The sequence below is a fragment of the Hibiscus syriacus genome, unplaced genomic scaffold (assembly GCF_006381635.1).
Source record: "Hibiscus syriacus cultivar Baekdansim isolate YM2019G1 unplaced genomic scaffold, ASM638163v2 tig00117048_pilon, whole genome shotgun sequence".
Taxonomy (NCBI): domain Eukaryota; kingdom Viridiplantae; phylum Streptophyta; class Magnoliopsida; order Malvales; family Malvaceae; genus Hibiscus; species Hibiscus syriacus.
In genome coordinates this window covers 297,960-308,614 of record NW_024063538.1, presented here as the reverse complement: position 1 = coordinate 308,614, position 10,655 = coordinate 297,960, and positions in this window count along the sequence as shown.

Sequence of the window (10,655 nt, the reverse complement as noted above, 5' to 3'; positions counted from 1 at the left end):
GATCTAATTAAAAAAATATAGAAATATTTTGTTGCAATTATCTTTAAATATTTAGAGATATTATTATTGTTTAGATTGAGTCAATATTTTTCACTTTAAATTCAAAACTTTAACCAAACATTGTATTTTAAAAAATTAACTTAATTTAAACATGATTTTAAGAAAAATGATCACCATAAATTTGATCAGATCAAAATCTATCAAAATTAGGTTAAATGTTCGTCTGTATTTATCACCTAAATCATTTTTAGAAGGGTCTAATAAAATATACTTATTTGGATCGAGATGATCATTTTTCATCTTTTTTTTAATCATTTTCTTTTTCATTTTAATATTCAATAAACCACATACTCCATGACCTTGTATAGTATCTTTAATCATAAATATATAATTTAATTTAATTTAATTTTAACCTTCATACTTACAAGAACTAAAAACCCCTCTTAAACACGACATCTGCATAAATATTTAAATATTTATTAAATAAAAAATATTCGAATAAATATTAACTTATAATTATTGTGTTCTAAAATTAAAAAAATAATATTCATACTTCACAAGTTTTGAACATCCCTATGTCTATTTTAACATAAATTATATTAAATTCATGTTCAATTAACCTAATCAAAATCTCTATTATAACACAAATATTAAAAAAATCTACCTTTATTTCCTTAAAAAAATGCCAAACTTTTATATTATTATTTTGAGATAAATAATGAAAATTTATGCAAAAATTTGGTTAAATATACAATAAAACATGTATTCTAATTTTATATAATTATACACGTAAAATTTAATTTTAGTTAGTGATATATATAAAACTTTAATTTTAGTTTAATTACATAAAAATATGCTATATCGATAGTGTTGAAAACATTTTGATGTTTTAATATAACAAATTAAGTTAAATGAATTTTAAGATTTTACAAATGATTTTCTAAGTATATTCGATTTAATTACTCGAATATCAAAATATTACTCTATGTCTTTCAAAGTTCAATTTCAATCCTAACTAATGTGTAAAATTATGTTTTATACTTAAAATGTTTTTGAAACAATTTTTACAAAGTATTTCGAACAAAAAACGAGCCAAAAATCAAAATTGTGAAGGGATGCACCGATGCACTCATTGATGCATAGATGCACTTACCATATCGAATGCATTTCTTGCATCGATTCACTACCATGCATCGATGCACTCAGGTTTTATGAAAAACATCGAATGCATTTTATGCATCGATGCACAGACCATGCATCGATGCACTCAGGCTTGTTTGAAACATCGAATGCATTTTATGCATCGATGCACTCTTAGTGCACCGATGCACTAAGGGTCCAATGGTCGAAATATTTGAATTTTACACATAGTGTACTGATGCACTAGCCTTATGCATCAATGCACCAGCCTTATGCATCGATGCACCAGACGCTCCCAACTGTTTTATTAATTGTTTTCACACTTAAACGGCTCTATTGACTCCACTAATCTCCCAGTGTTCAGAATCAATTGAAGGAGTATTTAAGCAGCTTAGAAGCCATTGATCAACAACAAGAATCAAGAATTAAGAGAGAATCAAAGAGAAAACATCAAACCTCAAGTTTGAGCATTTCAAGCCTATTTCATTCAATATTCATTTTTGCTTTCAAGAACACTTATTTTGCTCAATGTATATTCTTGAGTGTTCTTTCTTTGTTCTATAATTGTGCAACATCTTGCCTTGTGAGGATTTTCTTGTAAGTTTGCAAAATTTGTATTGTTCTCTTTGGGAGAGAGTTCTCAAGAATTTGGGGTATAATTCTTGAGGGATTTGTAAGGTTACTCTTTGTCCTTAAAAGAAAGAAAAAATTAGTGAATTTGTGGAAAATCCTTAGTGTGGATAGCTAAGGTAGTGGACATAGACTTTGGTTGAGAAAGTCGAACCACTCTAAATCGTGCGTAATTACTTTCAATTTTCTGCAAAAGCTTCCACCGAAATTTTTAATTACCAATTCACCCCCCTCTTGGCCATATTCGTCGATCGATTAACTCAACAATTGGTATCAGAGCCTCACTCATTTGAAGGTTTAATCTCCTCTTGAGTCGATTCGGGAAGAGTTACATCAATAATCAAGTCATCAATGACCTTTACTTCAAACTCTGACTTCGGTCTTGATTCATTTCCCGTCAACAAGCCTCCTTTCTTCAATGGAGCTAATTATGCTATTGGAAGAAAAGGATGATGTATTTCATTCAAGCAAGTGACATGGGAGCAGGAATATTATAGAAGATGGATACATCAAACCCTCCACTCACCCAAGATTGTGAAGGAGAGATAAGAATATTCCAGCTCAACTCTAAAGCTATCCATATTATCTTTTGTGCTCTTGGACCGGATGAATATGGGAGAGTTTCATCTTGCACAACCGCCAAGAATATATGGGACAAGCTACAAGTCACTCATGAAGGCACAAACGAGGTAAAAGAATCTAAAATTAGTCTTCTAACTCATAGCTATGCAAATTTCAGGATGAAACCGGATGAATATGTCAAAGCTATGACGGATAGATTCTCCACGATTGTCAATAGTCTCAAATCATATGGAGAAATCATTCCAAATGACAAGCTTGTAAGGAAGTTAGTTTACTCTCTTCCAAAAGCTTGGCAATCAAAGAAGACGAAGATTATCGAGGTTAAGAACTTAAAATCCTTGACCCTCGATGAACTTATTGGCTCTCTCCTCACGCATGAAATGATGCTTAAAGAAGAGAAAGACCTTGAGAAAAGAGACGAGCCAAAAAAGGAGACGGAGAAGAAGAAGAACGTGGGAGTTGCTCTCAAATCAACAAAAGATGAGAGTGATTCGGATGAAGATGACGATGACGAGGAAATGACATTGTTTTCCAAACGGTTCAGAAAAATGATGAGGCCTAACCGAGGAAGAAAATTTAAACGAAATGAAGGCTTCAAAAATGAACCAAAAGAGAAGGACCCGATCATTTGCTATGAATGTAAAAAATAGGGGCATGTAATATATGATTGCCCACAGTTGAAGAAGAAGGGTCAACCAAAAATTAAGCACAAGGCTCACGTGGCTACATGGAGCGATGAAGAAGGTTCCGATGAAGAGGAACAAGAAGTAGCAAACTTGTGCTTGATGGAATTCGGGGAAGATTCTAAGGTAACCTCTAACTCATTTGATTTAGATGATTTATCTTATGATGAGTTATTAGAGGAATATAATGGGTTGGCTTTGGATTATGAGAATTTGTTTTTAAAATATAAAAATGATATTTCAAAATTGAAAATTGAAAATAATCTCATATCCAAAACCAACAATGATCTTGAAAGTAAAATAAAAAATTTGCAAATCAAATTAGAAGAGTTTGAAAAGAAAATTTCTGATTTTCATAATTTACTTTCAAAGGTCAGTGATGATCATCAAAAGAAAATTGACGATCTTAAAGCTTCTTTTGATAGAGTTGGAACAAAACGTTTTGAAAAAGGAGAAAATTCAAAATCCAACTTTGTTAGAAAAAGTTTTAAAAACTACAATCATAGAGGCCCCCAAAGAACCTCTAATGGAAAAATCGTTAGAAGTATATGGGTTCCTAAAGAACTCATTACTACTAAAGATAAGGATGTCCTACACAAATGGATACCTAAGGGGACTAGAATTTTGGAGACTAATGAGTATGAACCCAAAAGAATTTGGGTACAAAAAATTAAAAATTAATCTATGTTTGTAGGAAAAAGGAGCATTGCTACAAGGCAAGGGAAACAAATTCAAATTCATGGTACCTTGATAGTGGATGCTCAAGACACATTACCGGAGACAAAAGCTGGTTCATAGAGCTTAATGCCAAAAATAGAGGAGAAGTGACTTTTGGTAATAATTCAAAAGGTCACATTGAAGGTATATGTACAATAGGTAATACCTCTTCCATACAAATTAAAAATGTTTTATATGTGAATGGATTAAAGCATAATCTTTTGAGTATTAGTCAATTATGTGATAAGGGATTCAATGTCATGTTTTGAAACTAATGATTGTAAAGTTATTGACATTGCATCTAATCGGATTATGCTTGTTGGTCATAGAATATGAAACATTTACATGGTGCATTTAGATTCCATAGGCATGATAATTATGCCTAGTTGCTAAGGATGAGCATGATAGTTGGTTATGGCATAGGAGACTAGGACATGCTAGTATGAGTGTTTTGCAACGGTTAATACAAGGAGATTTAGTTCGAGGTTTGCCTAAACTAAAATTTGATAATGATAAAATCTGTGATGCTTGTGCTAAAGGAAAACAAAAGAGAATTTCTTTTAAATCCATTAATGACGTATCCACTAGTAGAGTATTACAATTGATCTATTTAGATCTTTTGGGCCTAGAACTATTAGCTTGGTGGAAAACAATATGCATTTGTATTGGTAGATGATTATTCTAGATATACTTGGGTTATATTTTTAAGTACTAAAGATGAAGCATTAGAAAAATTCATCACGTTTTCAAAAATCCAAAACGAAAAAGGTTACTCTATAACTAGTGTTAGGAGTGATCATGGAACTGAATTTGAAAATCTTGAATTTACTGAATTTTGTAATTCTAATGTATTAGCCATAATTTTTCAGCACCTAGAACCCCTCAACAAAATGGAGTTGTTGAGAGGAAAAATCGAACTTTAGAAGAAATGGCTAGAACCATGCTTTGTGAAAACAATTTGCCAAAATATTTTGGGCGGAAGCCACAAATACCGCTTGTTATGTTATTAATCAAGTAATGATTAGGCTTATTTTGAAGAAAACTCCATAAGAACCCTTTAAAAAATAAAAAGCCTAACATTAGTTATTTTCATCCGTTTAGATGTAAATGTTTTGTTTTAAACAACGGTAAAGACAATCTTGGAAAATTTGATGCTAAAAGTGATGAAGGAATTTTTCTGGGTTATTCCTTAAATTCTAAAGCTTATCGAATATTTAATAAAAGAACTTTAGTTGTAGAAGAGTCTATACATGTTGTTTTCGATGATAATCCCCTTCCGAGGAATGATTCTTATATGAATGATGATGTAAGCATTATAAACATAAATGACATTGGAGAACCATCATCAAAGGAAGAAACTAAAGATGAGGAAATTCATGATCCCCTCGAGAATCCAACAATGAAGAAAGAGAAGTATATTACCCAAACGAATACAACGTAACATCCCAAATCAGGGTCAGTGACTAAATTGTAAATTTGAAAGTTTTGTGTTCAATTTAGAAATGAAATTTAAAAGTCTTGGGATTTAAGTAAAGAATTTTAATATTGGATTAATAGCAAATGGATGAACTAAAGGGGAAAATGGTCTTTTCATGGGAAAGATTTTTTATCTTCCTTTTTGAGTATTATAAACGTGGGAAATATGACAGAGTTCCAGACTTCTCTTCTTCATTCTCTTCTTTTCCACCGTGAAGCCATAAGAAAAGGTAAGTTTCTTCATTAGTTGATTATTTGTTCAACTAAGGTTTGGTTATGATTATTGGATGATAATAAGCTTAAGGAAAGCTTAATCATCTTAAAAACAAAGGATGGTGAAATTAGGAGGGATTAAAGATTAAGAGTTTTGAATGAAATTCTGGAATAGAGTTCTTTACTCAAATTGGAAGATAAATTTGACTTGTCAATGGTTGAATTAAGAGATAAGTGATGGAATTGAATTTAGAACAAGAAGAAAAATTAGTGTGATTCTTGAATTCTATGTAGAGAATTAGATTTTGAAGTTAAAGAGTATGATGAGTAGTAATGAGTTTAAGCATGTATATGTAAGTTAAGAATAAGAAAGGGGATGATATATGAAGTGTTTGAGAGGAAATGAAGTAATTTTCGTGCTGAAAAATGATTTATGGGTTAGGGGGAATCGGTACCCATTCAAAGGGGTACCGATACCCTCTCAAACGACAGAATTCCAGAATGTCATGATGGTACGATACCCCCAGTAGGGAATCGATACCCCTAAAGGAAAATTGAAATATGGGTTTAATAAGTTCATTTAAGTTGATAGTATCCAACTACAAGGTGTAGGTATCTAATAATTGCCTTAAATGTACATTTATGTAGATTCTGAGCATAAGGCAATTCTGGAACATTTGGCAAATAAGATCGATCAGGGGAAAGATTAGAGATCGAGATTGACTAGTGAGACCAGGTGAGTGCATATTCAATAGTATATGGTGTGATGGGAATAAGACTTGCGATGAGTCTATTTCCTGAAGTGTTACATATGAATTCATGATTAAAGGCATGAGTTGAATATGAGTGTATGTATTTGATTAACTGAATTGATATTTTGTATGTGCCATGTGGTTTATGTAAAAACATTAACTGTATAAGAGAATATAAAATAAGTTATGAAATTATAGAATATAGAAGATAAGTCGAGAGATGTAGGGAAATAGAAATAGATGTTTATTAAGAGTCATAAGAGAACAAATATAAGTAATATGATAATGAAATATAAGACTATGTGAATACATGGTTATGAGATAAAATATGTAATAATAGGAAAATATGATGAAAGTGAGTTTATGAGAAGTTATATGAACTAGGTAAACATGGGTAACGATATATGCATAATGGAAACATGAGTTGGACAAGTACATAGTGGTATGATTTATTATGAGAATTAGTATAATGGAGCTATATGAAAAGATTATAATGAATATATGAAATTGAATTAAGTAAGAGATTAAATTAGTACCTAAATAAAAATACTATTAAATGATATATGTTTAGAAATATGACATAATTTATAATCTAAGGGAATACAAAGAAATGGAGCATAAGGTAGATAATATGATATCAGTTATTTATATCTATATGATATATGTCATCAGGTAATATGAAAGGACTCTGAAATTAATATAAGCTATGAGAAAGTGTTCTAGGTGTTTCTATGTTTATGAAGCATATGATCAGATGTGAACAAGATATGATATGTATGTTTATATGAATATCTGAGAAATGATCTAAGCTATATGATATGATATATGTGATTATATGCACTTTGGGATATATGTTTATGACATGGATCATGTAACTACGTGAGAAAGTATATAAACAAACTGTGATGTAAATGTGAATCATATGAAAATGTTCTATGTAATTGAACTATGTTTTGAATGATAAGTATAAAAGAAAATGCCCATATTAGTCTGAGCTAGGGGTATAGTTGGCATGCCAAGAGTCGAGGGTCTACGCGTCCTTCGGACTATATGTATTCTTTGGAATATGTGTGAATCTGTTGAGACACATACTTGATCCTTGGCATATGTATATGATTCTTAAGGAATGATATGTGGTCCTTCGGGACATATATGTATTCTTTGGAACATGTATGAAGTCTGGTGAGACACATACTTGATCCCTAATATATGTATATGATCTTAAAATGATGTGTTCTTATGGACATTATTATATGGCACTACGGTGCAATTCTACGTGACTCCGGTGCAATTCTACGTGGCACTTCGGTGTAATTATACGGCTGTGGTGACAGCATAGTGCACAACCTCTAGACTCACATCTATAGTTCTCACATGTGTACATGGGCTTTGAAAAGAGAACATAATTTGATATAATGATATGTGTATTTCTCGACATGGTAGAAGTGCATATATGTCATGGTGATATGAGATCTATGTGTTTATATATATATGATTAGAAATTAGTAATGTATTGTGGTTTATTAAATATATATAATATGTTTATATTCATTATGCTCATATGACGGAATTGAAGTAATGACAAGGGAATTAGTAAGGATAAACAGGTTGGTGATATGAGACATGTATGTGATATATGTATATGAGTGATATGATGCATGATATGATAATGTGTGATAGGGGTTATGGTATCTGTTACATAATACACGAATATATGTTGATGTATATGTAAATGAGTTGTATAATTGATAGCATAAACAGTCATGCATGATTAGTGGGTATGAATTCCATTAGATGTGTTTTCTTTATGCCTCACTAAGTCTCGACTTGCGTGTGAGTGTTTCACACGCAGGTTACAGAAAGTGAATATGGAAGCTGTGAGGAGCAATACAGGTCATATCTCCCTTACAAGATTTCAGATCAGAAAATAGATGAGTTAAATGATTTTTGTTATTTGAATATAGTTGTCATGTACTAATGATTGAGTTAAATATGTTCTGATCAATTTGGTTATTGTGGTCAAATTATGTAACTAAACTGCTTTACTCTAAGGAAAGTTTTAAATTTTCTTTGAATTTTTTCAAGAGTCAAAGTTTGAAAAGTCAATGTGACACCTCGGACTCGTATCTGGGTCGGGTACGGGTTGGGGTGTTACATTTAATGGTATCAGAGCCAAGGTTTAGCCGATTCTCGGCATAAACCGAAGTCCAAAGTGTCATAAAATGTGTACATGCCAACATAGAGTGAAAAATTCTGATCTGATAGTGCAAGGAGTATGTTGCCTTGCTAATAGAAAAAATAGTTTAATACAGTAGAAATCCGATCGTGATAATTTGAAGTAAGTGAAGGTGATATTCCTACTGTGATAGCTATTCACCTGCCCTGGCCAGGCAGGATGAAGAGCGGACACCTCAAATGCCTATAAAATCAAAAGTTGATTTCAGAAAGCTGAAATCATATCTGAATAATGATAGAAAGTTTTCATTATTTTGAATCGGAAACACGATATGGAATAGTTTTGTTATTTTGTGGATAAGATAGAATATGGTGAAAAAGTGTCACTATAAGATTGTTAAAAAGATCAAAGGATGTGGTGAGTATTTGTATAAGAATTCAAGAATAGATGCATCAGTGACAAGTGTATAAGAGATATGGAGATAAAGTTTATGAATTAAGGCAAAGGGATAATATTGTGTATAAGCAGAGTGTGGCTATAATAAGGGTTTGCATTCTAGATGAAAAGAGCGTTGACTAACCGATTATGTGATGGAAAATATATGTGAATTATAAGATTTTGAGATATTGTCAGAACAGAAAAACCAAGATGATATCTGGATACAGTTGTATATTTGGATCATAATAAATGTGGATTTGATAAGTTAAGTAAACTATTGCTGAGATAATTCCGACTGGAATGAATGTATATGAATGGTTCGATGAAGGTTTATGTTTTAGATTGGAATAATTGGTGGTGACTAACAGAATTATGTGATGGTAGTGTATCAAAGGTAAATGATTAGAAGATGTCAGGGTAAATTAATTAAGTAGGGTGTGAATTGAGACACGATTATGTGTTTTGATCACCTAATTGTAAGGTAATAGAGGAAACAAGAGAATAATTGTATATGAATAAGAGTGTGGGCTGGATAAGTGAGTAATTGCACTGATTGGATTTCAACTTAGAAGATGATATGATTAGTCTGATTAGGGCTTATGCCCTAAATTGGAAAAGTATGACTGATTAATTGTAATAGTATGGATAATAAGTTCTAAGATTTGAAGAAAATATAAAGTTAAGTAAATCAAGTATGATGTGGATTGGATAGGTTTTGATCATATAATATGATGTAGGCAAGGAATACTATTGATATGTTTAAAAATGAGCTTTGAGGAAGAAAATACAAGTACAAGAGATGTAAAAAAATGAGATTCTGTATAAGTAAAGCATATTATCAAATTTATGAAGATGCGATGAAGATCAGTAATCATGGATAAGTATAAACGATATGAAAAGAGTATGAGAGCCTAAAGAAAGATGTGATCTATGTTATAAGGAGATTGTGATGTTGGAATGAAAGAATAAAGGGATAGGAAAGACAAGATGGAGGTTAAACCATCAAGTAAGACAAGTGGTATATTGAGATATAAGTTATAAGTTGATATTGAAATAATACAATTTTCAATTATTAGAAGAACGAGAATGGGTGATTATTCTTTGAACAAATACATAAGGGTTATATGAAAAGATGTGTGTATAATATTATATGGACTTATAAAGATGTGGATGTATATGAAGAATTGAGTATGGGAAAATGGTAGGTTGTAGCGGTGGCAGGAAATATTAAGGGAAGCAACAAAAAATATTAGAAGACGTGATATTAAAGGCATGCAGTGAAAATCGAGGACGAATTTTCTTTAAAGGAGGGAAGATTTGTAACATCCCAAATCAGGGTCGATTAAATTGTAAATTTTGAAAGTTTTGTGTTCAATTTAGAAATGAAATTTAAAGTCTTGGGATTTAAGTAAAATTTTAATTTGGATTAAATAGCAAAGATAGATGAACTAAAGGGCAAAATGGTCTTTCATGGGAAAGATTTTTATCTTCCTTTTTGAGTATTATAAACGTGGGAAATATGAGAGAGTTCCAGACTTTTTTCTTTCTCTTCTTTTCCACGTGAAGCCATAAGCAAAGGTAAGTTTCTTCATTAGTGATTTTTGTTCAACTAAAGGTTTGGTTATGATTATTGGATGATAATTAAGCTTAAGGAAAGCTTAAATCATCTTAAAACAAAGATGGTGGAATTAGGAGGGATTAAGATTAAGAGTTTTTGAATGAAATTCTGGAATAGAGTTCTTTACTCAAATTGGAAGATAAATTTAACTTGTCAATGGTTGAATTAAGAGATATAAGTGATGGATTGAATTTAGAACAAGAAGAAAAATTAGTGTGATTCTTGAATTC